This window comes from Phyllostomus discolor, chromosome 3, assembly GCF_004126475.2.
Source record: "Phyllostomus discolor isolate MPI-MPIP mPhyDis1 chromosome 3, mPhyDis1.pri.v3, whole genome shotgun sequence".
NCBI lineage: Eukaryota > Metazoa > Chordata > Mammalia > Chiroptera > Phyllostomidae > Phyllostomus > Phyllostomus discolor.
The window spans coordinates 116,349,161-116,359,097 of record NC_040905.2 but is presented as its reverse complement, the minus strand read 5'-3'; the positions used below and the strand labels follow the sequence as shown (position 1 = coordinate 116,359,097).

The following is a 9,937-nucleotide window of genomic DNA, read 5'->3' as shown; positions in this document are numbered from 1 at the left end:
CACTTGAGTACAGAATGCAGACATGATTTCCCTTTAATATGTTTATATAACTTGTGTATTTCCCAAAACCAGTAAGAACACTCCCCCGCACAGCCAGAAAACAACCACCAAAATCAGGAGGCTGACGCTGACCCAAACCCACTGCTGCGGACTCCATGGTCACCTCGTCTTTCCGGTCACACCCTCTGCCGACCCGGGATCGCACTCTGCATCTAGTCTCCTTCAGTCTGGCTCTTCAGTCTGTCCTTGCACATCTCAGCAGTTTTGAAGAGTACACTCCACTTCCTTAGTAGGATGCCCCTCTGTCTGAGATGGGTCCTCACAAAGAGATCTTGGTCACGCATTTTGGGTGGCAACGCCGCAGAGGTGGTGCTGCTGTGCCATGCCGATACATCCCACCGGACAAACGCTGTTGACTGGTCTGTTTACCGGTCATGTTCACTTTGACCAGTTGAAATGGTGCCTGCCAGGTTTCTCCACTGCAAAGTTAATTAACACGTATTTTGTGCTTTTCATTGATAAATAACTCATGTTTTTTTATGGGTGAAGCTTTCAGACTATGTAAACATCCTGTTCTCTTTTACTGAATGTATCAGGGTGACTTTGGTTAATAAAATAATATAGGTTTCAGATGTACAATTCTATGATACATCATCTGTATATTGTATTATGTGTTCACCACCCCAAGTCCAGTCTCCTTCCGTCACTGCTTATTTCCCCTTCACTGTCTTCCACCTCCCCCTACCCACCTCTCCTTCTGGTAATCACCATACTCTTGTCTGTGTCTGTGAGGATTTTTTTTTTCCTAATCTCCTCACCTATTTCACCCAGGCCCTCACCTCCCTCCTCTCTGACAGCTGTCAGTCTGTTCTCTATGAGTCTGTTTCTATTTTGTTTGTTAGTTTATTTTGTTCACTAGATTTCACATAGGAGTGAAATCATATGGTCCTTGTCTTTCTCTGCCTGGCATATTTCATTTAGTATAATACTGTCCAGGTCCATCCACATTGCCACAAGGGTAAGGTTTCCCTCTTTTTGTGGCTGAGTAGTATTCCATTGTATAAATGTACCAAGCTTTTTCATCCACTCATTTACTGATGGGCATTTGGTCTGCTTCCAAACCTTGCTATTGTAAAAAACACCCCAATGAACACAGGGGAGCTTATATTCTTTTGAATTAGCATTTCAGGCTTCTTCAAATACCACTCTGTTCTACATATAATTTCACCCACTGGTCTTAGTATCTATGGATGGTTCTTGCCTACATCAGTTGTTACTATTAGTAGGGATTCCACTGACAGGAAAAGCTTTTCCTTCTCCATTTTAAAATTAATATCATATTAACTCATTAATTCCCATTTTATTCAATTGGTTATAATCTATTGCCAATTATTATTCATTTTGATCCTAAAGCTGTCCCAGATTTAGATGGTGAGCGTCCCTCAGGCTGGCTAAAGTCCTTTGACTCTTCCCCATCATCCTTTGAGTACATTCTTAATTACTTCTGTAAGAAGTTCCAGGCTGATCCTGTACTTCCCCTGCACCAGCATGAAATCAATCATTTCTCCACATAGTTCTGTTTTCTTCTAGTGGAGAATGATGTTTGCAAAGCAAGATCGGAGGGCGGGTGTGTTCATTGCTATCGGAGTGTTACTCCTGCTAGTCGTCTCGGTGGACAGACTAAGAGATATGTTTATATACACACACACATAAATAAACATCCCACACACATATCTATGCTATATATGTGCAAGTATATTAGAAAGCATGGCCTCATAACGATATCTCTAATTACAGTCCAATATCACATGGTTTATCTTTGTCTTCTCCCTTCCCACATTCATGCCTCTCTTCTACAATAGTGAGAAGGGAGACCTGGTTCCCACTGTACTTGAAATACTTACCTATTTGCTCAATTCCCTCATACAATGTATTATCAGTATCCCAACTGAGCCAACTTTGATTTCATAATTTTGAAACTGTGCTATCTAATAGGTTCAAATACAAAACCCATGAAAATTCTTACGACTTGAAAATATTTTTAAATTAAAAACCATGTCAAAATTGAATTGGAAATACCTCTATAAACTAATCTTCAAAAAATATATTGCATAGTTCTACCTACTACTAATGTTCTCAAAGAAATGAAAGCCAATAACAACAATCTCACCTGGCCCCAGATCCTCATTTCTAGAATAAATAGCACCCCTTGCTAAAAGGAACTTCAGGCTTCTTTGGAGAAATGGTTGATTCCAAGGCCAGGACCAAGAAAGTAAAGGTGAGCTTGGGAGGTGTTATTGCTCCTGAAAACAAGGAAGTACCCAGAAAACAAGGGGACTGTGGCAGGAGGGTGGAAGCCCCGGTATGAGGGGCTCCTTCTGGCCACATCTGAGGTCATTTCAGCATCAAAAAATAACTATAATTGTTGAAAACAGTGAATAAATTATATTTGTGATTCTATAGTGTTATCCAAACAGAGAGAGCAAGGAGGTTTGCCACTAGTGGAGTAAGAACTTGCCACCCTCAGCAGCTTTCTATAAAAACTGGTATTTAAAGGAAACTAATGAAACATAAATCCTACATTTTAGAGCAACTGTCCTTTACCCCCAACAAATAAGGAAATCGTCTTTACAGAATAATGCCATAAAATTAGAAAGCTACAATTCTATGATCCCCAGTAAAACAATGAATTCGAGCAAGATCGCCCATGATGGCTAAAACCATAGAAGAAGGTCGTTGGGGATAGGGTGGTTCCCTGGTACCAGAATGATCACTGCCAGATCATCAGCCAATCACAAAGAGGGGAAAGATGTCTTTACCATAAAGCTATCTGGTGGTTTCCTCCTTAAACCAGGGGTTAAACCCGGCATTGCCAGCAGTGAGCAACCTGAATCACCGCCTCCTGGTGTTGTGCCAGTTCTTAGAATCACCTCCAATGCTAGCCAAAAAGCTCTTCTCTTCTTGTGATAAGATGCACAGAACATAAAAGTTACCATTTTAACTACTTGAAAGTGGACAACTCTTTCAGTACATTTAGCACATTTAGAAAGTGCCTTTTAGTACATTCGTGATTTTGGGCGACCATCACATCTAGGACCGGAACTTTTTTTATTGCCCCAAACAGAAACTCCATGCCCTCCAGGCCCCTGCAACCCCTCCGCTCTCTGTCTCCGTGGTGTTGGCTATCACGTAGGAAGGGAATCATACAATATGCAGACTTCTGTGTCTGGCTCATTTCACTTAGCATAAGGTTCTCAAGGTCCAGCATGTTGCAGCGAGTACCAGTCCTTTTTTATGGTTGAGTAACACTTCATTGTAGGATCTCCCAAGTTTTGTTTATCCTTCCACTCACTGTTGGACTTTTCTGTTGTCTCCATCTTTTGGCTACCTGACTCATGCTGCTAAGGACATTCTTATACAAGATTTCTCTGCATGTGTATGTGTTCATTTAGCTTGGATATATATACCTGGGAGGAGAATGGCTGGGTTTTATGGTAATGATGTTCAACCTATTGGGAACCATACACTGTTTTTCAAAGTGGCTGCCCTATTTTGCATTGCTAGCAGTAGAGTGTGAGAGCTCCAATTTCTCCACATCCTTGCTAAATCTTATTCTGCCTTTTATACTATTATTATTATCATCATCATCATTACCATCCTATTGGGTCTGAAGTGGTAATTCATTGTGGTTTTGATTTGCATTTCCCTAGTGAGCAATGAAGTTGAACATTGTGTGTGTGTGTGTGTGTGTGTGTGTGTTTCACGAGGAAAGTCTATGCAAGTCCTTTGTGCAGTTTTTAATTGGGTTGCCTTTTGTTGTTGATTTTTGATAGCTCTTTCTGTATTCTGGATGCAAGTTCTTGATCACATATATGGTTTGAAAATATTTTCTCCCATTCCATGGATTGCCTTTTTACTGCCAAGTACTAACCTGACTCTTATCAATCCCTGAGATCTGACTTCTAGCTTCTGTGCCTTTTGGCTAAGATCAAGTGTAGATCTGACTTCCCGTGTACAGGAAATGCACGGAGAAGTGAACCAGCTAAAAGGCTCTTTAATGAAACCATCAGACCAATCCAAAATGTGGAATACTCCACAAGACAGCTGGCTGTACTCTTCAAAAAGCCATTGATGTGAGGGCAAGGTGGGTGTGGAATGGAGAATTTCTGGGATAATAGAATAAAGAGACAACTAAATGCTACCTGTGAACCTGGGTCAGATCCCAATTTGAACAAACTTTGGGGATGAATGGGGAAATTTAATGCTGAGGAATGTCATTAGTTCATTTAGATTTACAATGGACTTCTGAGTGTTGATGTAGAGACCACACTTCGGGATGCCCACCGCACACTTCCATATTGTTCAGAAAGGAAAAAAAAAACACACTCAGATATATCCTTTTGTATACAAAGTAAATAATAACAATTAATGGATCCAGTGTTCGCTTTGGAAGCACATACACTAAAATTGGAATGATACAGAGAAGATTAGCTTGGCCCTTTGGTGCAAGGACAACACGCAAATGCATGAAGCATTTCATATTTTTCATTTAAGAAAAAGAAGATCGAAATGATAAACAGAAAAATGGCAATAAACACAAATTTATCAGCAACTGAATCTAAAAAACAAACTACCCTGGCTGGTGTGGCTCAGTGGATTGAGCACCAGCCTGCAAACCGAAAGTCCTCTGGTTCAATTCCCAGTTAAGGCACATGCTTGGGCTGTGGGCCAGGTTCCCCAGTGTGGGGCACCGAGGCACGCAAGAGGCAACCACACATTGATGTTTCTTTCCCTCTCTTTCTCCATCCCTTCCCCTCTCTCTACAAATAAATAAATAAAATCTTTAAAAAATTTTTTTAAAAACTAAGCAAACAAGAAGAACAGGGACAGAACCATGGATATGGAGAGTGTTTTGATGGCTGACAGATGGGAGGGGGTGTGGAGGAATGGGTGAAGAGGTGAGGGGATTAAGAAGTACAAATAGGTAGGTACAGAACAGCCATGGGGATGTAAATTACAGTATAGGAAAGGGAGTAGCCAAAGGACTTATGTGCTTGACCCATGGACTTGAACAATGGTGTGGGGATTGGCGGCTGCTGGGTGGGTGGGGGGAGCAAATGGGGAAAAATTAGGACAATTTTAATAACATAATCAATAAAATATAATTAAAATAATAATTACTGGATCCAGGTGGTGAAAGAAGAGGGGACATATCACTCTTCAACGATAAACTCTGACCTCAGTGCTGCTCACCCTCGCTCACTCCACCCTAGCCACTGGCCCCTCTCAGGGCCTTTGCATGTGCCACTTCCTCTCTACTTGCTACACACACTCTTCCTCCAAACACCACGTGATTTATTCTTCTACCACCTTCAAATACCTGCTCAAATTTATCACCTCAGCCCTGACCTGTGTGGCTCAGTTGGTTGGGCATCATTCCGCAAAGTGAAAGGTCACCAGTTTGATTCCTGGTCAGGGCACATGCCTGGATTGCAGGCTCGGTTCCCCAGCTGGAGGGTATGAGAGGCAACCAATCGATGTTTCTCCGTCACATTGATGTTTCTCTCCCTCCCTTTTTCTATCTGTAAAAATAAATTTTAAAAATTAAAAAAAATCTACCATCTCAGTGACATCTTCCCCAACCACCTTATCTAAAACTGCAACCCCTCTCAGCAATACCTATTGCTCCTTCCTGCTCCTTTCTTTCTGGTGTCAAAGCCACCCAGTCAGAACCCCCTGGAAGTCTCCTGGAGGCAGTCGAGCTTGCTATTGTTAACTCACTGCCATGGAGGAGACAACCCGCCATGGGGAGCCGCGGGTATCTGAGTGAGAGGTTAAGCGTCGTGTTAGGTGATGTGGACTCAGAGAAGGAGGGTTTGCTCTGGACTGGATGCTGCCAAGAGGTGGGAGTAACCCATGCCTGAGCACCTTAATCATTCTTATCTAGGAGATGAGAAGAGCAAATGGAGGCTGGAGTGTGCCATTGGTAAAGAAGTAGCAGTCATTCATATAAGCCGGAACAAGGACACTTGGTTATTCCTGTGGTTTGGACAGTTCATGTTTTCCTTGTTTGGACAGGGTTCTCTTTTTTTAAGATTTTATTTATTTATTTTTAGAGAGAGAGGGAGAGAGGGAGAAGGAGGGAGAGAAACATCAATGTGTGAGAGAAACATCATGTGTGGTTGCCTCTCACATGCCCCCAGCCAGGGACCTGGCCTGCAACCCAGGCATGTGCCCTGACTGGGAATCGAACTGGTGACCCCTTGGTTCTCGGGCCAGTACTCAACCCACTGACCACACCAGCCAGGGTGGGTTCTTTTTTGTCTCAAGCATCACAGACACAGGTGGTCAAGATTGATGTCTAGGTTCTAACGTTTTTATTCAATAGAACACAGGATTTGCAGTGAGAGCGTGGGTGAGAGGAGCTACTTTCTCTTTCTCATGGGCGTACTGACCTGCTGCACTCATTCTGTACTGCACATGTCCACCACCAGAGCATCAGCTCTAGGGAGCAGGCATTTGTCTGTTTCTTGCGGTGTCCCCAGCTGTTAGACCTGGCCTGGCACAGGAGAGGTGGCCAAATGTAACCCATGAAGAATGACTGGAACTTCTAGAAGCATTCACAAGCCTGCCCAGTGCTGCTCCTGCTGCTTGCCTGACTTGGATTCAGGGGGTTCTCACCTCTGCAGACAGACTCTGTCCCAGGGGAGGTGACTGACATGGGTCCCCTTTCTCCAGGGAGGAATCTGACCCAGAGGGACTCCTGCCCAAGAGTGTGGGGGTGGGGTGTGGAGTGTGGTCCCATGTGCCTACCTGTCCTGGAGCTGCCTGCCAGGAGCTGGGCCTTTGGACTCAGCATGTGGAAGAGGCCTATGGAAAGGCCTGGGTATGAGGAATCTCTCTCCTGAGGCACTAGCCCCACCTCCAGTGGGCTTTGTGACCCTGGCCAGACTCTCTTCGCCTCTGGGTCTGTCTCCCCATGACCTCAGGTGACCAAAGGGACCCTTCACATTCCAAAAAATCAGTGCCTATCTGTGCTGGTTAATGTGAAGACAGAGTGTGTCAGAGCTGCATACAGACAGGTGTCAGCTCCCTGTCCACCATCAGGCAGGTGCCCACCACTCACTCCTGGTGCTCCTGGCCCTGAGCTCAGGGATCAGGAAGCAGGGTAGGCAGGACACACTCCCCACTCTGTTAGGTTGAGGCACAAGGACCACTGGTTCACTAAACAAGTACTTTGAGGGTGCATGGTCCGGGCAGTCCTGTTTGGGATGCTTGGAATACACCAGCACATAAAATTAAAGTGAGCCCTGGCTGGTGTGGCTCAGTGAATCTAGTGCCAGCCTGCAAACCAAAGGGTCACCAGTTCGATTCCCAGTCAGGGCTCATGCCTGGGTTGCGGGCCAGGTCCCAAGTTGGGGGCGTGCAAGAGGCAACCACATATTGATGTTTTTCTCCCTCTCTCTTCCTCCCTTCCCCTTTGTCTAAAAATAAATAGAATCTTTAAAATATGTGTGTGTGTGTATACAGAAAATTTATTTAAAAAATAAACCAGCCCTGCCTGGTGTAGCCCAATGGATTGTGTGCCAGCCTCTGAACTAAAAGGTCACCAGTTTGATTCCCAATCAGGGCACACACCTGGGTTGTGGGCAAGGTCCCCAGTTGGGGGCATGCGAGAGGCAATCAATCGAAGTATCTCTCCCACATCAATGTTTCTTTGTCTCTCTTTCTCCCTCCCTTCCCCTCTCTCTGAAAATAAATAAAATCTCTTTAAGAAATTAAAAAATAAATAAACCAAATCACAGAAATACACGCTGAGCTCATTTGACTAGTGAAAATTAACAAATAGATTCTAATCATCATGTGAGAACAAGCTCAGCCTCAACAACAAATAAACACAGGTGCCACTACACATATTACCACTAACTAACAAATAAAAGTCATACCACTGAGGGACTGAGCAAAAAGGAAAAAGGACTCCTGGACATAGACAACAGTAGGGTGATTGTGGAAGGTAAGGGGGTAAAGGGGGACTAAATAGTAATGGAAAAAATACAATAAAAATAAAAACTTAGGAAAAAAAGTCGAACACTGAGTGTTGGCCACGCTGGGGAGGAAACTTGTCCACATCGCAAATCTTAGGGCTCGGTGCAGAGACAGAGCTGTTGGTGGAGGCTCCGCATCTTCCTCTGAGCACCCCTGGCGCTCTCCTGAGGCAGCCTGGGAGGTGGCTGTGGGGAAAGCACGAAGGGACAGCTCTGTAGTCATTCCAGCAGGCCCAGGCCTGGGCTCTGGGATTGGTCTGCAAGCCCCTTCTGCCAGGAGGCCCCGCATCCCTGGCTCAGACACAAAGACGAGTCAGGCTCGCTCTGGGGGAGCCCACAGCTCAGCTCACCCCCCACCTCTCGGACTTCATGGTTTTGGTAACAAGTGCTCAGCGAGGGAGCCCAGGGAAAACACAGAAAAACAAGTATGAATAACCCGAACCATCATCACGTGGGGACAGTCATTGCTACCAGTGAGTTGCAGTTCTCTCCAGCACTTCCTTCTATGAAACGACACCATCGAATGTTATGTCCTTTCCCGTCTTACTACAAAAATGCACTATTTCAAAAAGGACGTGTTTATGAAGAAATGTTTGTTATAACTAAACATTTTAAATCAAGCTATTTTTTGTTTGACTTAAAAATATATATATATGAAAACACACCCTTTGCGAGGAACATTTATTAAGCACATTTGATGTGGATCCTGGCCGGCAGGATCCGTGTGTTGTGGCCACAGTGAACAAATTCACACGGACTACAGAAGTCCTGTGGAGAAAAAGGGACAGCACAGCCACTCTCTAAGTGAGAGAGAGGGCCCCAGCCCCTGCCTGCACAGGCTTTTATTGCTTTTCTGGGTACATTACATTAAGGATGGTCCTCATTTACTGTGCACAGGTTCGCTGTAGGTGATTACCTTTTACAGAAAAAAAGGAAAGAATGTTGCTAATTACTTCAAAGAGAAGGATGTTACAGATCAAGGGGAAGAGTGGTTGGACTGGTTACACTCCGTACTTGGGAGGTTTAGCTCAGATCTTAGGAAGTTACAGTAAGCACTTGCTGCCTCAATTCAGGGTGAGGGAGTTTTAGCAAAAGCAAGTCTCATAGCAGCCTAGGTACAATGCAGGCCTGATTCCCCGGGGAGAACCTATCCATGGGCGTGGCTCCTGTGTGCGGGGACCTCACTCCCCACTGGCCCTTCCCAAAAGGGGGTGGGCTACATTCCCACACCAGATGAACCAGTTCCCTATACACATTAGCATGGTTGCCTATGGGGGAGGGGAGGGGAGTAGACTGAGAGGATAAAGAGATATAAACAGAGCAGGAGGGGGTCTCATACAGGCTGGGCTGAGAATGTGACAGACAGAATTGTAGGCTCCTGTGACCCCAGGCTTTATTTGAAGAGTCTAGTTTCTTTCCAACCTGGGTGCCCAGCTTGGAGAGCCCAACCAAGTTGTTGGGGTGCTTGGCATGTAGAGCCACAGGCAGAACTGCATCCAGGTGAGCAGGGTGTTAAACAACAGAGGCAGGAGAGGGTCTAAAGCCAAAACTGTCACTCACGCCCTGCAACACCTGGTCTCAGTTTCCCTCTGTGGGCCTCAGTTTACTCATCTGTAAACTGGAGCTTATAAGGTCTTGTTACAGAAGCTTAAGGAAGCTTAAAAAGCTTCTCTGAGGGCCTTCTTTCATCAAAAGGACCCAGAGGTGAGGGTCAGTCATCACAGAGGCCAGTCTCTGGGTGGGACTGACACTCAGACCTTCCGCCCAAGCCTTGGCACCTATCTGCTGGGACCTGGGATCTGGCTGTGGCCCAGGGAGGGGGCTGGAGTGATAGCCCCTCACCCCACCTGTCCCTTGAGGCCCTGATGCTCACTGTCACTGGATTTGATAAG

The 9,937-nt window shown here is 45.1% G+C and overlaps 1 non-coding gene across 1 annotated transcript; it reads left to right on the top strand.

Moving 5' to 3' along the window:
• The first annotated feature begins 4,437 nt into the window (after positions 1-4,437).
• LOC114513900 lies at positions 4,438-4,546 on the top strand. Its single transcript, XR_003685886.1, has one exon. It is a non-coding gene; the product is annotated as a U6 spliceosomal RNA (small nuclear RNA).
• Positions 4,547-9,937: the final 5,391 nt, after the last annotated feature.